Source organism: Patiria miniata, unplaced genomic scaffold (assembly GCF_015706575.1).
Source record: "Patiria miniata isolate m_02_andy unplaced genomic scaffold, ASM1570657v1 HiC_scaffold_29, whole genome shotgun sequence".
NCBI classification, from domain to species: Eukaryota; Metazoa; Echinodermata; class Asteroidea; order Valvatida; family Asterinidae; genus Patiria; species Patiria miniata.
In genome coordinates, this window is record NW_024037068.1 from 25909630 (window position 1) to 25917859 (window position 8230).

At 39.8% G+C, this 8230-nt stretch overlaps 1 pseudogene; it reads right to left on the bottom strand.

The window, feature by feature from the left end:
* Window positions 1-6936: 6936 nt before the first annotated feature.
* Window positions 6937-7585, bottom strand: LOC119735324 (annotated as a pseudogene).
* Window positions 7586-8230: the final 645 nt, after the last annotated feature.

The window sequence follows — 8230 nt, forward strand, 5'->3', positions numbered from 1 at the left end:
TCATTTTTTATCTTCGCAACCGGCCACCATCTTATTACATGGACGAATGCAATCTGCCCTCTTACCTATTAACTGTATATCAGATGTAGATGTGAAGCCTTTCAACCTGTTACACCGATATATTAATCATAACCAACTCAATGTAGGTTGACCCTTCGACAATGACAAGACAAAGGAATCCAGACAAGATTTGAGGATCGCAGATGAAACAAAATATTCTTTATTGTCAACGAGTTCAACAATCATTGCAGGTGTCTGAAGTTTATTCAATCGTTTTCAAATTATTGCAAGTGCATTTCTTTTCAGTAACCCATACACGAACGGAACTGCACTTCACGTTATACTGTGACGAGATGTATGAGATGTTTATCTTCTCCATGAATCATCATAACCCTACACATTTTTCACAGCAAAACTGAATGACTTGTTTCTGAGTAAAAAGACAAACAATCAAAATAAAGGAATATAAATTACGCAAGTTCAAGTCCAAAATGTCATTTCAACATAGTAGTACACGTACATCTAAACAGTTGAAGAAGTTATAAGCCATTAACGGATCCCAGTGCACACTCGATTACAAGCATGGGACAATGCTAACCATTTTACATTTAATGTTATGTGTATATTGACCAAACACTCGGTGTCCTCTCAACTTACAAGTACGTTTATCTCGTACTTGGAAGAGATGTGGACGGTTAAAATTTTGAATTAAAAAAGGGACTCGATAAAACTGCGAGTGAGAAAACCAATAGCAATAAAAACACAAAATGAGATTAAGGGTGCGCCAATAATTATATGGCCTCGGTGCATCACTGCGCCCTCAACGGTGAAGAGAGAGAGAGATGAAGGACAAATCGCAAATGAGTACACACAAAGATTCGCTCCTACCCCCCGCCCTGCAAACAGGACGCTGGTTAGAGCTGACGTCATTTGAGCTCTTATTGGATAGATTTGCGTGACCTGTGACGTAGAACCCGTCACACAAACTAGCTTCCGGTGCCCATCATGCGTAGCGCGCGCTAGCTGCATGCGAAGGTCAATCTGTACTTCCTTCACAAGATTCTGTGAAGCTCATCAGCCCTTACCACCAGCGCCCTGTTTGCAGGGCGGGGGGTACGAGCGAAAAACAGAGCGTGAATTCTAAATCAACATGAAAATAAAAGTGGGATTTTAAAAATTAATTATTTACCGATTCACAATGTTTGCCAGACGAATCGAATGGACTATACAGTTAACCCCCTCCCTCCCCCCCCCCCCCCCACAAAAAAACATTGCACAATTATTTTGGCGAGTATCGAGTTGTTCTCGGTGATTGATAAGTTTCATTATATATAATGCATTTTTACTTTAATGTTTATTATACTCCCAAGTAACTACTTCATACATTAAAAAATGTGCCACTCTTACAATGGATTTGTGATTTCATTACCAATCCACTGTTCAAATATATCCGGCATGCCACTGACGTAAATAAAGGACAAACCTTAAAAATCATAGTATATGACTTAGGTACATGGCTCTTTCTTCTGCTTGCACATTATTTGCAAATTTGAGCTAATCCTAAAATGTCAAAAATTAAATAGCACTATAAGCTTCACAAGAGGGAGTAACATACTTGCAGATCAGGGGAAGGGGGATGTTTGTTTGGTACCGGGATGAAGGCCCACCACAAGTCCTCCAGTCCCAATTCAACTCACAAGCGGACATCCCAGCCAGACGGAATTGTGGGGTGATAGCATTGTGTTCCTTTTATCCCTTTTTGTAAATATCCTCTTCTGGGATGATGTTTTTCTTTTGTTAAAATAGTGGGGAGATGTGTTCTGAAAGGAACATCACCCCACAAGTACCGTATGGTAAGAACTATTGTTCTTGTGACTGGACTTGTGATTTACTTGACACTGGACTTGTGCAATTGTGATGGACTCGCCTATACAAACCATGGTTTGGAACAAAGTTTACAGGTAGGTAAAGATACCGTATCCTGAGTTCAATAAATGCAAATAATAATTCTGCTATGTACGTACATCAAGGTGAGTCAAAAAGAAAGTGACCGAATCCAAATTTGTTTCAAATGTGGCTGGCTCCATTTCATAAAAAAAACCATAGGGATAGAGAACATGTTACTGTGAGAATTTCACGTACTTTGCACACTCTATTCACAAGTTATGTCTATTTTGATTTTTTAAAATTCAGATGTCCACCACTGATTATTTACCATCCTACCAACTAATAAAACCATCAAATACAATGGAACATGGACATTTTCCCACCTACATGAATGACAAAAATCGCCATCAATATTTCAGGGGGGGGGGGGGAGTTGACATGTTCCTCAAATTTAAAACGCTAAATCTGACAGTAACAATAATATTTCAGTCTTGGTTCAATTACTTAAAATCTCATATGTATTGGAATGCATGTGTGTAATCAGTGATTCTGACACGGCTCAATAGCTTATCCATGGACAGGTAAAAAAAACCAAAAATAATAGGTTATGTTAAAAACTATACATCACTTCTGATATCATGGATAGATTTCAGTGGGTTTTTTTCTTCAGGTGAGTGGAAATACATGCTCTTGTAAGACGTGAGTCTACTTCATTCTATTGGGTTTTTTTTTTTAAGACAAACAAATAATTAGTATAATTAGTATAATTAGTGTGCAGTGAGCAACATAATACAAATGTATGGAATAATATACAAATATTGAATGCTTCGAGTGGTGTAGTAAAACTAGCCTCCCGAGGTGATCCATGGACATTCTATTTTCGCGAGGCGAAGCCGAGGGAAAATAGAATGGTCCATGGATCACCGAGGGGGGCTAGTTTTACTTCACCACGAGATAAAGCATTCAATATTTGTTTTATAACACTTCACCAACGGATTCTGCTTGATTTTAATATTTGAAATTATTTAAATCTGAACACAGTTGTAATAAACTTCAATTTCAATACAAAATTGGTGGAAAATGTATTATTCTCTTAAAAACTAACCCTTCACGAAATGTTTGAACCCAAGTCTGCGGCGCACTCTCTTTGGAATAATACGCGCTACGCACAACGCGCACACCAGCATGCATTTGCACACAAATACCGCGCCGTGGAAATAGTACTTTGGTTGCTAATGGTATAGTACTTTGGTTGATATGGGCATAGTACTTTTGGCCGTGCACAGAGAGATAGCAAAATTAGAAAGTAACATGTGACTCGCTCTCGGCCAATCAAGACACAGAATCTGTGGGTGAGGTGTTATAAAAACAAATATTGCGATTTTCGTGGATGATTACTATCCTCATAATATAAAAGGCTTACTCACACGGGCGGATACAGACGTAAAATGGGATGTGGGCTGGCTTTTTAAACATAGCTTTATAATACTTTTTCGGCTTAATAGTCAAGACAGCAGCCTAGAACCACAGTTTCGCAGACTTTGATTTGTGTGGATGTTTTATCAATGAATCTGTGATGAGTCCTATCCCATTGTCTCCCTTTATTTGTTCGCCATGCAGTGAGTCGAGCCACGGCCAAATCTCTACACAACAATCCCGAAACCCACACCTATTCCTACCTTAAAATAACATTCTGTAAAATATAATAGTCATACTAATTATACATTTTATAATTAAAATTAAAGGGACGGAACCTAAAACAGCTGCAGATAAACACACTCAAATATCAAATCTCTGTCCAGTATATTTACAATCCTTCGCTATAAAATCACAAATGAAGTCAATTAAATCTGGGTAAAACGGCAAGATTGCTTTCCTTTTTTTCACGGCAACTTTTTTTTCAGCACTTTCATTTTTATCAACAGTTTGCTTTTCTTTTAAGCTCTGCACTTCTATTGATTACATCATAGTTGATTACTTTCAATTAACAGAATGATTAGCAAATAATTAGCCAGAGAAAAAGATATGAAGGCCTGTAATGCACAAACACAGAGTTATAAACTAAACAAAAATGTGATCTATTTACAGTTCGTTTGCACTTAACACAAACTCAAGTTCGAATCTGATGAATAGCGCTTTAAACAAACTACGGCTATTTACAAAGATATTCCACGTTAAAAACCACACACATATATTACAGAATATATTACAATTATTTATATCGACCTATCAATGCTGTCCACGCAGGAAATAAACAAAACAAATGGCGATTAATGAAGCTCATGAAGCATTATGAAAATCCAAACCCCCGCAAAAAAAGTTTGTTATACATTTTCAGGTAGACCAATAATAATTTCCTGTTTTTATTGTTTTCAACTACTGAGCTTCGAAATAATCAACACATTTCTTGAGAATGGCGCTTTCTTTAAATCCTGCTAACAGCATAATGATAATGTATGTCAATATTGGGTTTTGCCCTTCACGGACGCATGTTATTTAATTATCAATGTATACTCATTGCCATCCCAAGTGACTACGAGAATACATCATATTCATGTACATGTATCAGTTAGTACATGTAAGCAACATGGGGGAAAAAGGCAAAATTATCAATGACAGATCTAATCTCTGGGAAATCATCACTGGATAATTTCATCATTAATATAATGGATTTCAGATTTCTACCCCATAATGATCGATATTCCCTTCTGCCAAGTAATGTACTCAATTAATAACTTTAATAAAAATCAAAGGAACACTTCCAAGAAACACAGAAACGTCACTTGGCTTTGATGGTTCCCCATTAATTGTATTTCAGCCGCAGATTCTTTGTAACATTATGTTCACATGCAAAGCCGTACCAGGCTTGGTGGAACAACAAAGTGGACCTTTTTCACCATAAAAGTAGACCATTTAATGTGTGATAAATAGTTGATTATACAAAAAGTGGACCTGCGGCTGATTTGGGGAGCGTTGTTCCACACCCACCCCCACCCCCCCCCCCCCCAAACCTCCTCTGGCTAAGGCCCTTTACTTTATATATAAGTTGCCTTGGATTTCATTCTATTGTCCCAGACACAGGCAGTATTTGATATAATCTAGAAATCAGGTTAGTTGACATCAACATTGTTGAAAGGTAGTAGTGATGTTTGTGCATATACTCAAGGTTCATATTACAAGATGATTCCAATAACATCAGCAGTCTGAATGTAAGGTGACAACTGCAACCAACCTGTAGCAATTAAAAAAGAGCAAACGAGACAGTGAATTTTCGGCATTAGGGTGAAACATTTCTTATCCGATATCACAAATTACTTCAAATGCAATTTTGAAGGGACTGAAAATCCTAAACTCTTGTAAATAAACTGTGAGTTACGATGACAGAGTATACGCCCTGACACTCAACACAAAGTATGCTCCGATACTCATCAAAGTATCAGAGTATGATGCTAAACTTATCACAGTTGTATCAGAGTACGCTCTGACACTCATCAAAGTTTTGTCACAGCATGCTCTGACACTCGTCTCAGTTCTATAAGAGAATACCCTCACACTCATCCATGATCACGGTTCTATACGAGTACAAATGTATACTTTGATACTCATCACAGTGCTATAAGAGTATACTCTGATACTCATAACAGTGCTATAAGAGTATACTCTGATACTCATTACTGTGCATACTCTGATACTCATTACAGTGCTATAAAAGTATACTCTGATACTCATAACAGTGCTATAAGAGTATACTCTGATACTGATAACAGTGCTATAAGGGTATACTCTGATACTCATTACAGTGCTATAAGAGTATACTCTAATACTCATTACAGTGCTATAAGAGTATACTCTGATACTCATAACAGTGCTATAAGAGTATACTCTGATACTCATTACTGTGCATACTCTGATACTCATTACAGTGCTATAAAAGTATACTCTGATACTCATAACAGTGCTATAAGAGTATACTCTGATACTCATTACAGTGCTATAAGAGAATACTCTGATACTCATTACAGTGCTATAAGAGTATACTCTGATACTCATTACAGTGCTATAAGAGTATACTCTGATACTCATTACAGTGCTATAAGAGTATACTCTGATACTCATAACAGTGCTATAAGAGTATAATGTGACACTCATAACAGTGCTATAAGAGTATACTCTGATACTCATTACATTGCTATAAGAGTATACTCTGATACTCATTACAGTGCTATAAGAGTATACTCTGATACTCATAACAGTGCGATAAGAGTATACTCTGATGCTCATTACAGTGCTATAAGAGTATACTCTGATACTCATTACAGTGTTAGAAGAGTACACTCTGATATAAGTGAGAGGTTTGTGGTAACACCATGTGGAAATATCTCTTTTGTGAGTATGTGTGGTTCAGAAGAGAACCTGTTGGATTAAGTCGACGCTTCGAACAGTATGCTCTGTTCCTCATCAGAAGAATGCTGGACTCTATCTGGGAAGGTGGTATAAGTACTGCCAGGGTGCTGTGTGTTCGGTAAACCGTGCAGGTGGACAATTCTGACTGGATGCTAAGAGGGATCCTGGATGTTGTGTGTTCAGTGCACTGTGTAGGGGGGAAGTTCTGACTGGATGCTAATTAAGTGAAATCATGAATGCTGGGGTAGTCTGCCAGTATTCAGTGAGAAGTGTCAGATGGGTGGGAGTGCAGTAGCGGTGAACATCACTGGGGTGGGGTGGGGATTGGCCGTTGTCCGTGGGTATAGAAGACCATTGGACTCGCGATGAAGTAGTTGTCGCCAAATGTCACTGATGTGGTATCTTATGTCATGTGGTACGGTGTCATGTTTGTAGATTTCCATGGCCTCACGGACATGCCTGGGGTGCCACTGTTGGGTGCTGGTGATGAGTCTTGCTTGTTGCAAGATGATGCTGTGGTCCTTGCTGTGAGAATGTTTGATGATGGAGGATTTGTCGTACTCTCCTCATCAGGCTTGTGCTTTGTGTTCCTTGAGTCTTGTGGTGATGTCACGCCCGGTTTCCCCGATGTATACTTTGCCATATTCACAGGGAATGCTGTAAACGCCTGGCTTGGTCTCGGGGCACTGCTTGTTTTTGTGGGACTGAAGGAAGTCGCAGATCTTGTTGGGTGCGCTGTGGAAGACCTTGATGATGTTCAGGAGATGCTCTAGGGTCTTGGGTCTTGATGGTCTTGTATCCGTCACGTTGAAGGGCAGTCTTGACATGGTGGAGTTCTTGGTTCAGGTGTTCTTTGTCGCAGATGTTGAATGCTCTCCGTACTAGGGTGCGGTGGACGGACGACTTGATCTTGGGGTGGTGAAATGATCGGCTGTGGAGGTAGCGGTCCGTGTGTGTGGGTTTGCGGTACACACTGCGACTGAGGGTTCAATCGAGTTGTCTACTTGTAGATACCTCACCGTCCAGGAACGAGATGTGGCCATCACGTTCCTGATCCATTGTGAACTGGATGTTGCTGTGTAGCCCGTTGAGGTGTTCTAGAAACAGATGGAGGTTCTCAGTGTCGTGCGGCCACACGATGAAGGCATCATCCACACAACGGAGCCACAAACTCAGTTTTTGGTCGGCTGTGAGGAGTGCTGTCTGTTCAAATTCTTCCATGAACAGGTCCGCCAGAACTGGGGATAGAGGCGATCCCATGGAGGTTCCGGAGGACTGTTCAAAGAATTTGTCTCACCACTTGAAGCAGGACGACGCAAGAGATCATGAGGGGTAAGGGCTGTGCGTTCACACAGTGAGGGATCATGGGCTAACCTTTCTTTGGCTAAAAGGCAGGCTTCACCTGTGGGGACGTTAGCGAAATCATGCAGTCAGAACTTCCCGTCTACACAATTCACCGAACACACAGCATCCAGGATTCTACTTAGGATCCAGTCAGAATTGTCCACCTGCATGGTTCACCGGACACACAGCACCCTGGCAATACTTAAACCACCTTCCCAGCTAGAGTCCGGCATTCTCCTGATGACAAACAGAGCATACTGTTCGAAACGTCGAGTTAATCCAACAGGTTCTCTTCAGACCACACATACTCACAAAAGAGATATTTCCACCTGGTGTTACCGCAAACCTCTCACTTATTGATCTTTCCACCATGCAAACCTTCAAGTCTCATTTATACTCTGATACTCATCACATTGCTATAAGAGTATGACACTCATCACAGTTCTATAAGAGTATACTCTGATACCCATCACAGTTCCATCTGAGTATACTCTTACACTCATCACAGTTCTATCAGAGAATACTCTGATACTCACCCTAGTTCTTCAAGCGTATGCTCGAACACTGATCACAGTTCTATAAGAGTATACTCTAA